Source organism: Balaenoptera acutorostrata, chromosome 2 (genome assembly GCF_949987535.1).
Source record: "Balaenoptera acutorostrata chromosome 2, mBalAcu1.1, whole genome shotgun sequence".
NCBI classification, from domain to species: Eukaryota; Metazoa; Chordata; class Mammalia; order Artiodactyla; family Balaenopteridae; genus Balaenoptera; species Balaenoptera acutorostrata.
The window spans coordinates 70,056,590-70,076,964 of NC_080065.1; the positions used below are offsets into that span (position 1 = coordinate 70,056,590).

Consider the following 20,375-nt stretch of genomic DNA (forward strand, 5'->3'; position numbering starts at 1 on the left):
AACGGGCATCTTTTCATTTCATTAAATCCTCTTTTACATAGTTTTTAATACCTGCATGTTACACTATTGTATGTGTATGTCAAAAATATTTTAAATAATTACCCATTTTTGGATATTTAAGTATATTTGTATTGTTTTACTAATAAAAAACATTATTACATAGCTTTAGGTAAATATTTTCTTCAGCTAGATTCTACAACGTGAGGTTACTAAATTAAGATGTATATCCACAAAGTTGTGCAGCCGTTACCGCTATCTAATTCTGGAACATTTCATCACCCCTAAAAGAAACCCTGTACTCATGAGTAGTCACTCCCCATCACCCACCCCCCATTCTCTGGCAAGTATTAATCTACTTTCTATCTATGTGGATTTATCTATTCCAGACATTTCATGTAAATGGAATCATACAGTATGTGGTCCTTTAATGACTGGCTACTTTCACTGAGCATAATTTCAAGGTTCACCCATTCTGTAGCATGTATAAGTACTTCATTCTTTTTATGGCTGAATAATAATCCATTGTATAGATACACCACATGTTGTTTATCCATTCAGCAGTTGATGGATATTTGGGTTATTTTTTCACTTTCTGGCTCTAGTGAATAATGCTGCTATAAACGTCCATGTACAAGTTTTTACGTGAACATATTATACACCTAGCATGGAATTGCAGTTCACCAGTTTATATTTCTACCAGTGATGCATGAGGGTTCCAACTTCTCCATGTCCTCACTAGCACCTGTTATTGTCTTTTTAATTATATCCTCCCTAAGTGGGAGTGAAGTTGTATCTCATTTTGTTTTTTATTTGCCTTTCCCTAATGACTAATGATGTTGAGCATCCTTTCATGTGCTTATTGGTCATTTACATATATTCTTGGAAAAAATGTCTCTTCAAATCCTTCGCCCATTTTTAATTTTTTTAAGTGTTGTAAGAGTTATTTATATACTCTAGATACCAGATCCTTACTAGATACATGATTTGCAAAATTTCTCCCAATCTGTGTGTTGTCTTTACATTTTCTTGATATTGTCCTTTGAAGAAAAGTTTTAATTTTGATGAAGTCCAAGTTATCTATTTTTTTATTGGTTGCTTGTGCCTTTTGTGTCATGTCTAAGAAAACATTGCATATTCTAAGTTCATGAATATTAATTTCTATGTTTTCTTCTAAGAGTTCTATAATTTTAGCTTTTATGTTTAGGCCTTTGCTCTATATTGAATTAATTTTTGTGTGTGATATGAACTAGAGGTCCAACTTAATTCTTCTGTATGTGGCTACCTAGTTGTCCCAGCATCAATTTTTAAAACAAGTATACCTTCTCCATTGAATTGTTTCGGCACTCTTGTTGAAAAGATGGTACTAATTTTTAAGAACTCTTTGTATATTACGGATACTGCTCCTTTGGTGTATGTTGAAGACATTTTCCCTCTATTTTGATTAATAGTGTTTTCTGTGTATAGCAATTGTGAACATTTCTGAAACTAAATGTATTAGTATTTTCCTCAATGATTTCTTCTGCCATTATTAGATAAATATTTACCTATATTTCCCCTTAGTAGTAGTTTATGAAAATAATACAAATAGCTTTATCTGGGGCTTTACGTTTATTATCATGGTAGATTCTCAGAACTATAAACACTATGAGGCAAATACTATCAATCATTCTATTTTAAAATGGATAATGAAACTCAAGGAGCAATTTGCACAATGTACATAGGTGGTCACAGTAAAATCTGAATTGGGATTTAAGCTCAGGTCTACCTAACTCCATAGTGCAAGCTCCAAAATAATGGAAATAACTTAAATTTGAACTTCATCAGCATAGATATAAAAAGTTGCCCCAATACTTTTCTAATGCGGCAACCTTATACATGATGCTCAATTCTATTTAAGGATTAGCCTCTCTTGTTTAAGGGAAATATAACATTTTTAGTGTAGAATATGCTATTTCAAAAAATTTTAAACATGTTTAATAAATTTTGAATCCCCATGTAATATATTAGCTATGAAAAATCAAATTCACTGTTGTGTGTAAATTATCAATTATTTTAAAAAGAGAGTGCTAAGTCAGTAAAAAGTAAACTATCAGTATATAAAATAAAGTAGAGGTTTTAAAAACCATAAAGTAGCCAAACAAATGTAAAATATTTAATACAATGTATCTTACCATCAATAAACTATTGAAGGTAATTTTTTTTTAAGTATTTATTTATTCACTTGTTTTGGCTGTGCCGGGTCTTAGTTGCGGCACATGGGATCTTCGTTTCGCATGTGGGATTTTTTTTTTTTTTTTAAGTTGCAGCATGCGACTTCTTAGCTGTGGCATGGGGACTTCTTAGTTGGATTATGCATGCGGGATCTGGTTCCCCGACCAGGGATCGAACCCGGGCCCCCTGCTTTGGGAGCTCGGAGTCTTACCTACTGGATCACCAGGGAAGTCCCTTGAAGGTGATTTTTTTTTTTTCATAGAATTGATTCCTTCTGTCTTCCATCTCCTTCCATACTCCCCCTTGAAGTAAGTTTCTAATCCCTGTTACGCTTTGTATCTCAGCCCACAGGCAAAGGTTTTACAGAACCCAAATGTAAAGATCTGGCTCTCCCTTCACCACTTTTCACTTGGCTGTTTAACCAGTTAGTAAACCACCAAGGGCAGATAATCTTGACGGAGATTATTTTTTATCAAGTGTGTGTGTCCAAAAACTGTTTTGGTGACTTTATATGGTGACGACTATTATTAGGGCATCTTACATAGAGCCTGTTCATGCTGAATGACAAGCACTTTTCTGGTTGTCCTTAAGGAGCATATATACAGTTCAAATTGTAAAATTTATTTATTGATTGATTGATTGGCTGCATTGGGTCTTCATTGCTGCACGCGGGCTTTTCTCTAGTTGTGGCCAGAGGGGGGCTACTCTTTTGTTGCGGTGCGCGGGCTTCTCATTGCGGTGGCTTCTCTTGTTGTGGAGCACGGGCTCTAGGCGCGTGGGCTTCAGTAGTTGTGGCTCGTGGGCTTAGTTGCTCCGCAGCATGTGGGATCTTCCCAGACCAGGGATTGATCCTGTGTTCCCTGCATTGGCAGGTGGATTCTTAACCACTGAGCAACCACGGAAGTCCGAAATTGTAAATTATCAAGGCCTAGGATGCCTTTGTTGTACTTCAAGGAGAAATCCTATGGGCTGTGTAGAGAGTCGCTCTGCTCCTGAGCAATCTTCCTTAATCAAAGGCTCCCAGGCATTACACAGAGCACGAGTGCAATTACATCAAAATCTCAACTTCACAGGAAGTCAGTACACTGTAAGGCATTTTTTGTGTATGCTTAGGTAATTTTCAATTATATGTCAGGGCACAGATGAAGGGAAATGTTTTTGAATTCATTCAAAATTAAGTTTCCTATACTGTTCACGCATGCACCAAAAATTCAGATTTGTGATCCATGGGAACATTCTGTTACATAAATGAAAAGTGTAAGCAAAGAAAGAACTGATTCCCAATATATTTAATATTAAATCAATCCTGTTCCATAGTTTAGGATAATAGGTTTAATTAAAAATAGATTAAAATGTTGGTAATAATAGGAGCATAATTCAGGCTACACTTCTACTTTAACGTCAAGAGCAGAACACTGGAATTCTCCTGTTGGTAGGTTGAAACAAATGCTTTATTTAAAATCTACTGCTGTACTGTGTAGAAACCAAGAGGTTTTTAAAAGTGGGAGGCCTGGCATTCAAGGTATTGCAGATGTCTCATCTCTGAATGACCCTCTTGCCTTCCGTCAGTCTGAGGTGACAGCTGCTGGCCTATGGCAAATCCATTACCTTTCAGAATTTACAATTATTATTATTATTATTCAGGAGTCACAGATTGTTCACTTCTCATCCTTAGCATGGATACTGCAATACTGGTACAGGCAAGGAGGATTGGGGTGGAGGGAAGCATTTTTTCAAAGAATGTACAGTAATACAAATTAATGTCACATTTTGCTTTATACCAATTACAGTAAATTGGTATTTTCTTTTAATGTTTAGATCTCATATTCTTCAAAATATATTATTTTATCTTTGGGAAATTAGTGCATTACCACTAATCATCACTATTAGACAAGCTTGGTTTCAGTTTTTGATATCCTAACAGTTTAAGGATATAGATATTCAACGACGGTACAATGCTGTTTTCATTCTGCTATCTGAAGATTAATTTGAAATAGTAACAATACGTAATGAAGTGAAGTTAATAAAAGAGTGCAGATGATCAATGCCTTCTGTTTTCAAAAGAAAGGTTTTCAAGTCTGCATTGACATGTATTTTCCATTTCTCTGGTGCACTGGCTATTTGTTTAATAAAAAGGAGACCTTTCCAGTGACAAGGACATTATCTTACTCATTTGAATAATTCTGTGAGCACTATCAATCAAGAGGTTTACTTTCAAGTCACGTTAATATAAATGAAGTTTTTCCTTTCAGAGTTTCAAGACTCAAAGCCCGCAAGAGCCATAAAGCTAATACTAAGAGTAGTTGAAATGTGGCTTAGAAGCTACAAGAAATAAAATGATCTGCAGAGTTTGGAATGATGTGCCCCAAATGACAAAATTTTACAGAACATAACAGTGTTGTGCATTTAGAATTAAGTTGCTCAGATATAAACTGGGGAAGGTATTAAACTTACTCAATGTAATTTCACAGGGCAAAACGAGAACACGTGGATGGAAGTTAAGGAAGCCAGTTTTGCACAATGTCGGGAAGAACTTTTTGGTAAGTCCTCTAAAAGTGAAATGAATTGCCTTGTGAAATACTCGTGCTTTCTGCCGCTGCAGGTGTTGAAGCAGATCAACAAACATCTGTCAATTATACTACACAAGGGATTCCTAGAGTGGGTGGAACATTGGAACAGATTTGGTTCTTTGAACTCCAATTTCCAATCTAACCTTTCAGGTCGGAACTCTTTAGGACATCAGATGGATAAACAATCTACTAACAAGAAAGACATTTCAACAAATAAATACATTATAACACATAGAAAAGTGTGCTAAGTAATTGTGATACAAATAAAATATTAAGAAAGGATTGAGAGAAAAGTGATGAATTCCAGCTAGCAGTACAATGTAAAATTTCTTGGAGGAAGTGTTATATGAAGGATCCTAGCAGGAGTCGTATTTCAGGTAGGAGGGTTAACGTGGTAAGGGATGCCTGCCTGAAAGGAGGGCATGAGCAAAGAATTAGAAGAGTGGAACTCCATGAATGTCTGGTAAGAGAAGAGAAATATTCTGGAGCTTTTAATTATCGGAATCTTTGTGATAAATTTGTATTTACTTTGGCTGCCAAGACCTGTCTTTCAATGCCTTAAACAAATAGTTATAACATTGGAAAATATCTGGCATACATAAAAAAGAATGAAATAATGCCATTTGCAGCAACATGGATGGACCTAGAGATGATCATACTAAGTGAGTCAGAAAGAGAAAGACAAATACCATATGATATCACTTATATGTGGAATCTAAAATATGACACAAATGAACTTATCTGCAAACCAGACTCCCAGACATAGAGAACAGACTTGTTGTTGCCAAGGGGGAGGGAGGGGGGTGGGGGAGGGAAGGACTGGGAGTTTGAGATTAGCAGATGCAAACTATTATATATAGGATGGATAAACAACAAGGTCCTACAGTGTAGCACAGGGAGCTATATTCAATATCCTGGGATAAACCATAATGGAAAAGAATATGAAAAAGAATATATATATGTATAACTGAATCACTTTGCTGTAATATACAGTAAGTCCCCTACATACGAACCTTCAAGTTGTGAACTTTCAAATATGAGAACGTACGTTTGCACGTCCAATCATGTAAGTTAGTTCACGTGTCTGGCGTACATTGTCACATATGTGTATCCTCTACAAGTGGTTGTGCTTTTGTGTACTTTACTGTACAGTACTGTATAGAGTACAGTAGTACAGTGTCTTTATTTTAAGCCCAGGATGTCCGGAAGCAAGCGTAAAAGCAGCGGTGATGTAGCTAGTACTACTGTACTTTTCAAGGTAATGTACTGTAAGATTAAAAATGTTTTCTTTATTTTTTGTGTTTGTTAAGTATTATTTGTGTGAAAAGTATTATAAACCTATTACAGTACAGTACTATATAGACGATTGTGTTAGTTAGGTACCTAGGCTAACTTCTTTGGACTTAAGAACAAATTGGACTTATGAATGTGCTCTCAGAGTGGAACTTGTTTGTATGTAGGGGACTTACTGTATATATATATATATACATATATAGATAGATAGATATAGGTGTATATATATATGTATATATATATGTGTATATATATATATCACCAGTATAAATCATCAACTTCTCAATCATATTTATTTCTTCTTTGTAATCTAAAATACTCTTAGTGATAAAGATAGATAGGAGACTCCCAAATTGCTTCCAGAATTTTCCTAGATAGCAATAGGACTGTACAGCATCTGAGAACAGATTGCAGGAACTGAGTCACCACTAAGATTTATCTCAGTGCAGCTCCTTTGGGGAACCAGCCACACTGCTGCCCCTCTAGGCTTGAAGACTTTGCTCTCAGAGAAAGTAGGCTGACTTGATAAGATCCACCCAGAAGACGACCAAGCCAACCCACTGATTTTTGGCATTTTCCTAAAGTGAAAAGAAAAGCAAAATTTCCAGCCAGCTAATTTTGCTACTTGTTAGTCTATCTGAAGTCTTTTGTTTCTGGAAGTTTTTAACATTCTCTCTTTGTTTTTGTCAGCAGTTTTTCTGTATCATGCCTGGCTGTGAGTTTTTCATTTTTTTATTTTCTGGTTTTTATCCTGTTGGGCTTTGTAGCGTTCCTTGAATCCCTGACATGGACAGTCACAAGCTATTATTTCTAAGAGATTGTTTCTGCCCCACTTGCTGATTCTCCTGCTGGGACACCAGTGTCTATACCCCACATACCTTTTACTTTTTTTCCCCTCCAGTATCTTTCATCCTTTTTCTATCAGGTTTCAGTCTGGTTATTTTTTCAGAACTATTTTCCAGTTTACTAATCATCTCCTCAATGTATCTAAACTTTTCATAAGCTCATGTATTGAATTCTTAATTTTGGTTATTACATTTTCTCAGTTCTAGAGTTTCCATTTGAATCATATTTTTGTAGCTTCCAGTTCTTTGCTAAATTTCTTAGGACCCAGTTTCTTTTTTTTTTAAATTTATTTATTTATTTATTTATGGCTGTGTTGGGTCTTCGTTTCTGTACGAGGGCTTTCTCCAGTTGCGGCGAGTGGGGGCCACTCTTCATCGCGGTGCGCGGGCCTCTCACTGTCGCGGCCTCTCCTGTTGCGGAGCACAGGCTCCAGGCGCGCAGGCTCAGTAATTGTGGCTCACGGGCCCAGTTGCTCCACGGCATGTGGGATCTTCCGGGACCAGGGCTCGAACCCGTGTCCCCTGCATTGGCAGGCAGATTCTTAACCACTGCGCCACCAGGGAAGCCCCCAGTTTCTTAAAATAAACATAAAATCTGCATCTGGTAACTCTAATATTTAGAGCTATTGATCTGTTTCTACTGTTTTAATTTTTCTGGTCATTTGATCCTGTCAGCTGGGATGCCGGCTCACTTTAGATGAGAGATGAGGCTGGAAAGGTAAGCTACAGCTGGTCACTGAGAACCCTGCCAATCATATTAAAGAACTTGGACTTAATTTTCACAGCAATAGAAAGGCATTGAAGAGATTTAAGCAGGCAAGTCTTTTCCGTTTACACTTCAGAAAGTGTGAGAGAATGTGGGAGAATGCATTAGAAAGCAGTAAGACTTTCTAATCTAAGCAGTTAAGACACAGAGACCAGTGGGTAAGGTTTACAGGAATTTGAGAAGAGAGGGTGGCAATTAGGGGTAAGGTTTATGCTAATGGAGATAAAAAAGGGTGTATATATCTAAGAGATATTTATGGGCTAGAGTCTATATGATGATTCCCATGTTTCTGGTTTTTGGAAGCTGAGTGAAGAGAAAATTGTGCCATTTACTAAACTAGATAAAATTGGGGGAAGTTCAAATTCAGGAGAAAGAAAAGGAGTTGATCTGGAGTTGACCTGTGGAGTTTGAGATGTTAGGGTGACTCCCTAGTTGTGAGATGTTTGTGGTCCCGGACACTCGGGAGAAAATTCTGGGCCAGATATAAAGCGCTGGGCGTCATCTGCACACAGGTGAGAGTGGTGTAATGCAGAGGAGTAGATGTGAGAGCACAGGTAGGGTGAGGTGTCCTGGGTGGAAGCTGTTAGAGTACAGAGCTGCCAAGGGGCAGGCGGGCTCTTGGAAGCCTGAAACAGACCGAGATGGAGTCAGCAAAGAAGTCTGTGTCGACTAGGGGAGTGGCTGTCACAGAAGCCCAGGGTAGAGATGGTTGTGAAGGGAACGTGGTCACCAGCGTGAAATACCACTCAGCAAACATACTGTAAACAACTCATCGGTGGCCCTGGTGAGGAGCGTTCCACTGGAGTGCAAGGAGAAAGCGCAGTGCCAGCGGGCTGAGGACTGGATGGGTGAAGGGGTGGAGAGTGAGTGCGGCGTGCTCCTTGCCCTCAGAGTGAAGTCTGGCTCTGAGGGGGGAGGAGAAAGATGAGTAGATAGGATGTATGTGAGGTTAGGGAATGTTTTATAATTTTAGGACAAAAAGATTTGACCGTGATCAAATGCCAATAGGAGGAAATTACCAGAGTGGGACAGGGTGAAGAATACAAGAGAGAAAAAGCCTAATTAATAGCGAATATCTTTGAAAAGACTGGAGGATTCGGGATCTAGAACTCAGGGGGCAATGTCTGCCTGAGATGCTTAGAGGCAAAGGAGAGAGATCCTTTTCTGTTGTTGTTTTTCCTAACAGAAGGGAAAGGAAGGATGTGTTAGTCAGGGACTAACTAGTTTTGGTGGCAGGACAAAGAGAGGATTCTTTACAGATGATTGATTAAGGAGGCTTGGATATCTGCTGCAGGAAGTTGGAGAAGCAAAAACTTTCAAGCAATATGGTAGAATGGCCACATAGCATTAAAGATCCAGCTGAAATCAGATACCATGAAGTTGTGCACTGGTCCCGTTCTGCAGGGTGATGAGTTCTCCCAGCAGTTGCCAGCAGTTTGGAGCAGCTGTGGAGGAAAGGGACTGTTTGATGTACCCTGAAAAAGGATCTGGGCCTGCTGGGCCCCTCTGCAGACAACAGGACAAGGCTAATGAGAATGTTGACCAGTGTGATGGACAGTGGAGATGAAAGGGAGCAAGTAGGTAGAAGGAAGTCTGAGATGGAGGTTCCAGGTCTGTTGGATGACAGTAGTCTTTGACTCCACATTTTCTAGTTTGGGTGATTGGGATTATGATGATTTTTAACTTATATATAAGAAGACCGGTTTGCTTGAGACAGTCTTGGTTTATACCTGTTTTGCTGGAGTAATTAAGTAAGGCACCCCATTTCATTTCACTTTCGAAAGTGTCCTGGTTTGGATAATAAATGAAATGTCTTGGTATCTATATAGAGATGACATGGACCAGGTTTGGTAGAAGGGAGATAATGAGTTTAATTTTGGACATGTTGGGTTCAAGGAGTTTATAGGAAATTCAGGTTGAAAGGTTAAGTAGACCAAACATACAGGCAGATACAACCTATACTCACCCATAAAACATAAATTAATACAGTACTAAATGACTTATAATTTAGTGATTATCTCGAGGGATTTACTAATTTGCAGATAATACATTAAACTCCTAGAAAATATTTGCATTAAATACTTGAGGGCCCTTTCTTGGTATTAAAATATGTGGCGTTTCTGAGTGAAATGGAAAATATTAATCATGTGAGGAATCACTGTAACATTGACTGAATTGTCAATCTGGTACAACACATTAATGGACTGAGTTAAATTGGGTCATACCTCAAAACATCACAAGGTGGCAGCACAACTACAATAGGACATATAATTAAGCGAAAAGATCCTTTTCAGATATTCTGCAGTTAGAATATTTAAGAGTTTATAGCCATTGTACATTATATAAATTTTTCTAAATGTATTCTCTTTCATTTAAAAGCAATTAATTTGTTTTATCATTATTGCCAACTTGAAGATGTGAAAATTTAAAAGTTTAATTTTGAAACGTACATTATTTTTAAATATTTTAAATAGACTAAAACGCATCACTGATAGACACTCATGGCATTCTTAAGATAGCTATTAGTATCCAGGGTATATCATACAGTAGTTATAAATGTTTTATAAATTTGCATCTTGATTGGTATATTGTAGTTAGATAATTTTATTTACAGTATCTTTTTAATGCATTTATCTCACTCGTGAACATTCACTCAGTAACTTCATTTGTTGGCCTTTACAAGGAGAGTGTTCAGAAGTCTCATGAAGAAATTCTTGTATGCCATATTTTGGCTTTAGTAACACAAATGTGGGAGGTGGGTAGGGTTATCTGATTTAGCCAATGGAAAATACAGGATACCGGTTAAATTTGAACTTCAGATAAACAGCAAATAATCTCTTTAGTATAAGAATGTACCATGCAATATTTGGGACATACTTATACTAAAAATTACTCAATTCTTCAATATAGTTTACATGGTAATCCAAGTAGGGGGCAACAGGAGGGAGAAGAACTAGGGGGGGAAAAAAAGCAAGTTGCAGAGAAATCCGGGATTCTAGGCTGCAAATCTGACCTAAGATTTAGAGGTCTTCAGGACCAAGGAACCAGAAAAAGAATTATAAATGGACTTGAACTAGGCTACATTCTGTGGCAAACTCATTTATATGTTAAGCTAAACAACATGGGCTAAGATTAATCAAGTACTGTGGTGAATTACCATCTACACCACACATTGATTACTGATTTTCAAACAACAAAATGCAACAACATATATTTAAAGCTAGCTCAGTTCTGGACAAAATTGAATAAGTAACTGCAATTCAGACATTTTGGGGGCTTACCCATGCTCAGGGTTATCATTATGAAAATCTGTCATTAGAGCCTGAAGGCTCGGAAATGCGATTTTAATTTCATTTAATTCAACAAACATGTCTGGCACCTTCTATGTGCAGAGGACTGACTAAGACCGTGAGATATAAGAATTAGTAAAACATTGATGTTATTCATCTCGGTGGACACTTATTGTTGATAAAATGAAAGTTAAAATCATTTATAAATAATGGCAAACTCATTCTTACCAATTTTTTCCTGGGTTTTAGTCCTTGGTCAACTGTTTCTCCCTTTGTTCTTCCTTGGAATGAGCTCCTTTCTCTTCCGTATGATTTGCAACTACCATTTTAATACTAAAGACTTCCAAATATCTATTCCAGCCATGACTTCTCCCCTGTACCTAAGTATGTACATTTAACTAATATGAGTTCTCGGCTGTCCCATGGGCACTTCCTATATTAGACTCACTGTTTTCTCCAGAAACTTTTATTCTTCCTTTATTCCCAGTCTTAGTCAATTGCACCCCTCTTGATGTTATCATCTGCCCTTGAAATATTCACACGATCCTCAAATTCTCTCCCCCATCCAGTGTATCCTTATTAGATCGTGCCTATACTGTTCCATGTCCTTTCTAAACTCATTTCCTTCCTCCAGTCTCAATTTCCTTAAATTTAGAGATTTATTAAAATTATCCATTAATTTTATTTACATTATTAATTTTATACCAATAATTATTTTTTAATCTGAGAAGAGTTTATGAATTTAATGACATTGAAAGATAAGAAGAAGACTGATAAGGAAACAAAGGCAGAGTCAGGGAATGGCCTGGGGTTGGGAGGTGTTCAGACATCTGAAATATAGGCACTTGGAAGAGAAGGCGGGGAGACCCGTCAAGCCTCAAGTTCGGCACGGTACTAGGCACTGATGGAAACAACAGGAAGCATTTATAGGGCACTTACTGAATGTCAGGCACTCATATCCCCCAGCTAGGTGACTGATGCAGGTCAAAGATCACTATCCTCTAAGCTGCAGGGAATTCCGTAGGGGAAGGAAACCAAGTCTCTCAATCTGGGTCATTAGTCCTAGCAATTTAGAGTGATGAACACATCGTTATATTACAGGAGCATCTTACAGGAGCATCAGTGGTGGCATAATCAAAGGAGTGTAATCAAAGAAAACATAAATAAATCTGAAACAACTAATAACGTGATTATCTGTATGCCCTATGTCAAATATAAAATAGGAAAATATTTAAACAGATGACTCTGATCATTTGTTTAAAAAGCCAAGGCAGATTTTCACTGTTTTTTTTTTTTTCCTCCAGTTAGTTTTCCAGAATCTGTAGTCAGCATTGATGTTGAAATTTCTCTGAAACCAATTGGAAAGTACCTGAGCACACATTTAAAAAAGATGCTGGCTTTGACCCATATTTTCAACATGATGGCCAATTCCTGTGCTTGTCCTATGCATATCCCTGTCTTTTCCTCCTTCAAAACCTTCACTTAGAGGAGTTCTGGACTGAATATGTGGATTCTCACTGCTCCGTCCATCTATTTGGGGTGACGTAAGGGCTCAAACAACAGAACATAAGCTATAGGTGTTCTACCTGTCCAGGGGCGGCCACCCAAGCATGGTAATAAAGGGCTGAGAGGACCCCCAAGCAAAGAGAACAGGAGGTTCAAAGGGATGGGCTGGGATGCCCCTTGGGGTGGGGGAGGGAGATTGTGTCTGGGCCAAGCCCTGGTGGGGAGGGTGGAAGGACAGGTTGTTCAGGCCATGGGTTAGCAGGACCCAAGGTCCTGCACATTTCTAGAAACAGGCCTTGAGGGAATCTCTGTGGCCTCACATAGGGAATGGGGATAACAGAGATTGAAGACCATGGAGGACTAAATCGGCTTTATACACTGTGGTGTAAGGATGGGAAGGCCCCCAGATGCTTGAAATTCTTTTCACAGAAAACAAAACATTTACTTTACAGAGATAAAAGGCTTGAAATGTAAATGCATGAGTGAAACTCATTCACACTTGGGTGTAATCAGTCAGTCAAGAAATCAATAAACAGAGAAGTATCAGATTCTTGGGGTAGGGAGCGGAGAGCAGGAGTCGCAGTTTAAGAGGTGGGGCGGGGGTTGGTGGAGAGTTTGGCTAAGTGCCACGGAAAGAGACCCAGGATACTAGGAAGGCCAGCTTCACCTACTTGGCACATTTTACTAGTGATTTATGAGGTGCGTCCATCTGTCTTCTCCACTGGCTTGTGAACTCCTTGAGCCAGTGACTCTGTAACACCTAGCATGGAGCCTGGTGCAAATGGTAAGCAAGAAATCATTCTGTGCTCAGGCTGAATTTTAGTTCCCAACTGGCGGACAGCAGCTGTGTGCAAATGAATTTTTGCTTTTCCTGCCCATCCGCATAGACAGATTATTGGAACCCTTGCCCTCCTGGGGTTTTGGAGTGTCAGAGCTGCGCTCTCAGGCCCATCTGTGCCCACACAACCAAGAAACAAAGCTCTTACTCACTCAGCTAGGAGATGGCAAACAAGGGAAGATGATTTTAAAGATGCATGCTCAAAATTCTCCTAATACAAAAACTATGAGGCGAGAACATTTTGGTTGTTTCTGTCGCTTAAAATGTACCTCAGGATCTTGCAACATTTTCCATTCATTATCATCAATGTGGGCTTTTTGATTTTTTTAGTATCAATTTTCATGGTATAAAGTGAAGGGCCCAGCACGCAGAGCTAGCACAGTGCCTGGCAAATAGCAAATGTTCAATAAATTTTTGTTGAATGAACAGATGAACGCATGAATGATTGATTGAGGTGATCCCCAAATTCCAAATAAGAGAGTCAAAGTGAGGAAAATTCACATCATATAGGTGGAGACTAAGCTGAAACACTATCCATAAAACTTTGTGAAAAGTGGAAGAAAATCCAGATTTATCATAAAAATAATTGAATGTTATTAACTTAATTGGATTTTATTTAATAAGTAAATGGAATTGGAATATAGTAATCAGAATTTTGGAACCAATCAAGTAAATTGTGTTCTCTTTGGGTTAAGCAAGGTTGGCCAAAAGGGGAAATTTCTGTTGCCCTTATAAGACTGAGGACCTATCCCTGAACTTCCGTAATTTTTCTAGGTTATTTAGAAAACTCTGTGAGTTTGTTTGTTTTGTTTTGCAAATAGTCCCCTGGCTTTCTTGCAATACCCCCATCTCAGATATCACTCCCCTATCCCCTATTGAGCTATAAAACAATTAATAGAAGCTCAAAATAGTCCAGCAACATTTGCTATTTTAAACAAACCTGGTTTTGTCTTAACATAGCAAAGAACTTTTCAGCCCCAGCAAAGCCCCCTCCAGGTCTCCACCACTGGAGAAAGCCATTATGCGGAGCTCCTACAATACAGCCAAGAACCCAGTAGCGTCAGACCATTTCAGAAAGCTTGGCTGGTTCTCTCTTGTAGAGTTCTCCTCTAGTATCAAGTCACCTGAAACCGTCGTTAAAACTTCTTGTAACGGTTTTCCAATTCTTGACTAAATTTCTACTTTGAGGACCTCTGACTTTTAGGCAATCTCTCACTAAAATGAATCTATGATTCACGCTAAATCACAAGGATGATCAGATGAAATCATTAACAGAACGCTGTGTTTCTGGTGGATAATAACTCATTGGAAATAAGAATTAAGATAATATGCTTTATTTTACATGATTGTTGATGTTGATTCCAGCCATTACCTCCGATCAAGTCAGGCTATAATTTTGTGGCATTAATGAAGAAAGACTTAATGTGCAGCTCTCCTTTCACAGCGTAGGTCTCGCTGTTGTACACAAAACCAAAGTCCCCTAAACAGGAAGGTTGCATTCCACACAAGCAGGCCTAACTCAATTTGTGGATTACACCTTCAGAGCTCAGCAAGCAACAAATTAATCATTTTTTTTTCCCCCCGACTGAGGCATTTTTCCTTCCAATCTGAATTTCAGACCTTGTCTTGATTAAGGCTGATGTGCTGAACACTGTTGCCATTAAGTCATATATCTTGCAAAGAGCCAATTGGAGTGATAATTCATATATCTCCCAGAGAAAAATTTTTCAAAAGTCTCTGTGCAGTATTCTGATGGATTAATCTCCTGTGATATCCTGATGCTTTTTATTTATTTATTTATTTATTTTTGGCTGTGTTGGGTCTTCGTTGCTGTGCGGGGGCTTTCTCTAATTGCCACGAGCGGGGGCTACTCTTCGTTGCGGTGCGCGGGCTTCTCATTGTTGTGGCTTCTCTTGTTGCGGAGCATGGGCTCTAGGCGCACAGGCTTCAGTAGTTGTGACACATGGGCTCAGTAGTTGTGGTTCGTGGGCTCAGTAGTTGTGGCGCACGGGCTTAGTTGTTCCGCGGCATGTGGTATCTTCCAGGACCAGGGCTCAAGCCCGTGTCCCCTGCACTGGCAGGCGGATTCTTAACCACTGCACCACCAGGGAAACCCCTGATGCTTTTTTCCAACAGTGGCTTTCCTTGTAATTCTTCTTGCTTAAGATTTTTTTCTATCATGTCGACTTAGAAGCAATGTTCCTGCTTCAAAACTACATATGAACAACAGGTATAGATGAAGTTGTTCTACATGCTGATCATTAGTGTCTGAGAGCAGTATTCTGTAAAACATACCTCACTACCCAAAAGCAATTTTTACTCTTATCCTTTTGCATTTAGTGAAAAAAAATCTAAAGAATATGTAATAATATGTGCTAGTATCAGTGTGCTAACCTTTTAAGCTAATCATTAGTTACCCACTTAAAATCAGTAACAGTAAACTTTACAGAAATGTATTTCCATTTGAGAAAGTGATTCAAGATTCAAACTCTCCCCACCCTTTTTTAAGCTAGGTCATGACATCTCTGCCAAAAACCAATCCTGTATTAGAAGCCAGTTACTGTTATTAAACTGTATCCTCATGAAGGCAGAAAGTTGATGGTAAATTACCCAGTAAAGAGTAAACTGATTTTAAATGCAACTACTGGGAATTTAATCAACCGTTAAGTGGTGCCTTGATTTTTAAATTATACAAAAGTCAGCTGCTGTATTTTCTACTCTGAGCACCTACCCCAACATCTGGCCTGCAGTTAGTGTTCAATGACAACAAAATAGAAATCTCAGAATTTTTTACTAAGAGGCTGGTGAGAAAGCTTTCTTTGACTCGTCCACTAGGTGGCACATAGGGACCGTGCTTCACACATGGAACCTTCACAGACTCTCCCATTCATAGTGTAAATAAAGAGCTGCATTATTAATTTATACCATCGCGTCCACTCTACACCTAATATTTGTTTAACCAGCTGTCTCCTCTAATCCTCCTTAAACACTATTGATTAAAATCCTAATATTCAGGTTTCCATTCCAGTTTTTCCCCAACAATATATCGTTACCTTTAAATAACAGACTAAATACATTTAAATACCATAGGCTAAGAACTAGGGTTACTAATAAGGAATACAGGAGGTCAGAAAATTAACTAAAGGTAACAGAAGACTATAATGTAAAGGTTATTTTCAAATTTGCTCTGCATTTTGCTGGAATTTTAACTGGTGGAATACCATTATTTAAAAAATGTAACCTGGAAAATAAAACATGCATGGGGCAAAAGGAAATGAAAAGAAAACCATTTCTGAAAAAGGGAGTTATTTTCTGAATATGCCTCTTGTTCATCTTTACAAAGATGAAGTGCTGTGCTACCTTAAGATTCAAAGACTTCTTCAACTACTCAGAAAATACCGACATTCCACATCCAAGATGCTAAAAGGCAGGACTGTTTAGTAGACCATCTATTCATAAAGCATCTTTCTGAGTTCGCCGAATGTATTTATCCTGGATGTGTTACCAGCTCCCAAAGGAAGGAAAAGGAAGTGAAACCACTAGGGATATAATGAATCAATTCTTCTCTGTGAAAGTATCTTCAGTTCTTCTAAATTACAGTGTCAGTCATTCCTCTGAGAGACAGGGCCTAGCTGACAATAAATGGCTCACTTTATAAGAACATGATGTTCTCCTCTTGCTTGTTTCTCACAGAAAGCCCAGGCCCACTGAACACTCCTCTTTGGAATACTGGCCTCTAGGTTCATTCTCTTTGGAGACCAGTGGTCTGCAGGTTGTTGGGTTTCTCTTGATCATTAAGTTACATTTAAACAAAATTAATTCTTATCTAGTTTTCCCATTTTTAAGCTGTTTTCAATTTTCTGAAGAGATGACCAAAACATGTAGTCATTCTCTTAGCTTAAAAATTAAATTATTAAGAACATATAGTCCCAAAGTGTCTAAAGGCTAAAGCTTAAATGCTCAACCAGCATTTGGCATACATTCTATTTTACTGAATGAAAGAAAAACTTCTTTATTCATAAAAATATATGGAACTGAAGTTAAAAACTGATATAAGGATTAAGAAATATCACACTAAAAGTTATCCAAAGAGAACTGCTATGATGTATTTTCGGTGGAACAATATTCCCATTTTATGATTCCATTAAAATAAGTCACTAAAGGGTGTATAAGATGACTGCAAATTTAGTACACTGAAATAATCAAATTGAAATGGTTACCAGAAACTACATTTGTAATGAATAAATATTACATTGCATTCAGAAATTAATTCACAGGCTTTATTTCTTAAGAACCATTAACTTCCAAGAGGTATGTTTGATTTTATGACATCACGCTGGAACGTGTACAGGAACACTTTCCACCCTAAAAACTCCCAAATGTATTGGCTACTTTGTGTATTTTTCCAGGGATAAATGAAAATAAAATAACTTATTTTCAAAATAATAAATCATCTTATTTGGAACACAACAGTCATAGTCAACGGAAGAGAACAACTTCATTTCAATCCAAAAGAGTTCAGATTTGCTTAGGATGGTAAATAAACAGCCTCAACACAAATAATTCCTTTAAGCAACTTTAAAAAGTAATCTTACCAACCATGACTTAAAACATCTTTTTTTCAGTGCATTAATATTATCTACCAACATCATTCTATATATGAAAAGCATCATAATTCTATGATCTTAATTTCACAATTAAGTTGAGAAGAGTGGACCAAAACTGGTAACATCTCAAAGATTATCAATCTAACAGGTATTACCTATGATTACAGTAACTTTCTTTTTCACATACACTTACATATTCTCTAAAAGAAAACTCATACATGTGGAATGGACATTCCCATTCCTCAGCATTTTCTTCAGTCTATACTATCCTTTTTTTCAGGTGTTATAAAAATGTTCGTTGAAATACAGATGGAAAAGCTGCCACTTGGAAACCATGCATCTACCAGATTTACGGTAGCACTAGCAAAAGCTGGGATACTGGACTTAATTCTTGCCCCAGTCGAGAATGAGCTTGTTTACTGCAGTACAGTATTTTATCTGACAATATGCATCTTAAAAAAAGTTGAGATGTCATGTTAAACTCAAAAGAAAATTAAAGAAAATAGAAGTTATTTTAATGTATACATATATCATGATATGAATTGCTCTCTGAAATCTTAAAGGTATCAAGGTTTGACAGAAAGAGTAAAAAAATTATGGAAGTTTTACCTTGTCCTAAAATCCAGAAGTTCAGATGCTCTCAAGTCCTGCTGAAGTTGGAGCCTGGAGATCAAGTGAAGCTAGGGCTCTTTCCTCTCACCTTAAGTTTGTCTCTGGGTAAGTGTGTGTGCTTGTGTGAGTGTGTGTGTGTGTGCCTGCGCCGCGCAGAATGTCTCTTTGTGGCGCTGGATGGCAGAGGTCCTGGTCCTGGGAAGAAGGAGGCACTTTCTCACCAAGAGCAGAAGAAAAGCAAAGCAGCGTCACCAGGAAAGTTCTCCTCCCAGATCCCCTAATTACAGCCTAACGTGCACTTCATGCAAACTTCAGGGAGGAAAGGAGGGGCAGCTCAGTGCCCAGACCTTGTGAAACAGCAGCCTGTTAGATGACTTTGCCCTCTGCTCCTATCCCCGAGTAACTCGCTCCTCTGGGGTTCAGGCAAAGCGGTAGCGAAAACCACAAGCCCCCCACTCACAGCACACCTCCTGGATCTGTCCAGAGGGGATGGGGCAAGGGGCTTGTGGAATGATCGTGGGGCAGCGGGGTGAGGCAGACAAGCGAGGACAGTGAATTTTCATTTTGTTTTTTAGCCTCTGCTTAAAAGGAAAATCCAAAGGTAGGAGAGGTCCTTGCTTTCCCGCCTCCCTCTCCCCAAAGTAGATCCAGGGTAACCAAGTAGAAAGGTAATTATGACAACAGCGGATAAAGCTTCCTAAACTTGAGGTACCCTTTCGCCCAAATTGCCAGAAGTATGCTTTCTTGTTTACTGGACTCAGTATTGATATTGAGTTTGAATCTCCGTTAACAAACAAACAACTGCTGTCGTATCCCTGGATGACAGAGCTCAGAGAACCTAGATTTATTTATAGAGTGAAGAATGCGAGGGGCAGACAGGATGGGTGGGGTTGGCTTATGGATCCATACCCAGGATTAGAACCAGATGGGTACAGGGCGCGCGCGCGCGCGCGCACACACACACACACACGCGCGCGCGCGCGCGCCCCTAAAATAACCACTGGGGAAGATGCTGGGACGCGCGGGAAAACGCCTCCTGAACAAATAGACATTTATTTATAACTTCTGGGAGAGTATATAGGTCCATTGATTCCCGCTTTGAGTAACCAAGCGTTTTGGAGAGGAAATGGCTTCATATTTCAATAACAGAGCCACCTTTGATGGAGCCTAGGAGGGGAAAAAAAGAAACACACCGCAGGAAGCAAACGGCTGTTGCAGCCGCCGGGAGGAGGGAGCAGGGCTGGCCCGGGGATGAGGACAAGCAAACAAGCCCGAGAGGCCCCTGGCCAGGGAGGAGGCGAGACGCAGGCCGGTCCGCCTGGGAGCCTATGGGTGCAGGCACCGTGGGCGCAGGGCGCTCAGGGGCGTCCAGGGAATCGGGGCTGCGCTCCCGGCTCTCGCCCGCCGGCTTGGGAGGCGCAGGCCGGGCTGCGGGCTCGTCACGTCGGCCGCCGCTCAACTGGTGCACTGGAAGGGCAGGGGAACCGGTGGGGCAGAGGTTCTGGAGAGCCAGAGGACTGATGGAGCAGAAGATTGGCGGGGCAGGGAGACTCGTGGGGAGATGATCTAGTGGGGTGGGAGGCACGGGGACCAGTGAGGCAGGGACGCCGGTGGAGCAGGTCACTCGTGGGGCTGGTGAGCTAGTGCGGCAGGGGGACAGGTGAGGCAGGGGCACGAGTAGGGCAGTGCGCGCGGTCTGAGCTGCGCTGGAGGCGGCGAGCGGCGCTATTGTCTTGGAGATAAAACCTAAGCAGTGTTGGCAGCTCCCTCTTAGAAGAGAGGCGGGAAAGAGTTCTTCAAAAAAAAAAAAAAAGTCTTCTTTCCCGCTTTTCCCTGA

General features: G+C 39.3%; 1 protein-coding gene across 1 annotated transcript in view; it reads right to left on the minus strand.

The window, feature by feature from the left end:
* Window positions 1–18,803, minus strand: part of HAPLN1 (hyaluronan and proteoglycan link protein 1) — a 72,457-nt gene extending 53,654 nt beyond the window's left edge. The window contains exon 1 of the mRNA XM_057538605.1: window positions 18,536–18,803. The gene's annotated coding sequence lies outside the window, so the exon portion shown is untranslated. The remainder of the gene's footprint in view (window positions 1–18,535) is intronic.
* Between the last annotated feature and the right edge of the window lie 1,572 nt (window positions 18,804–20,375).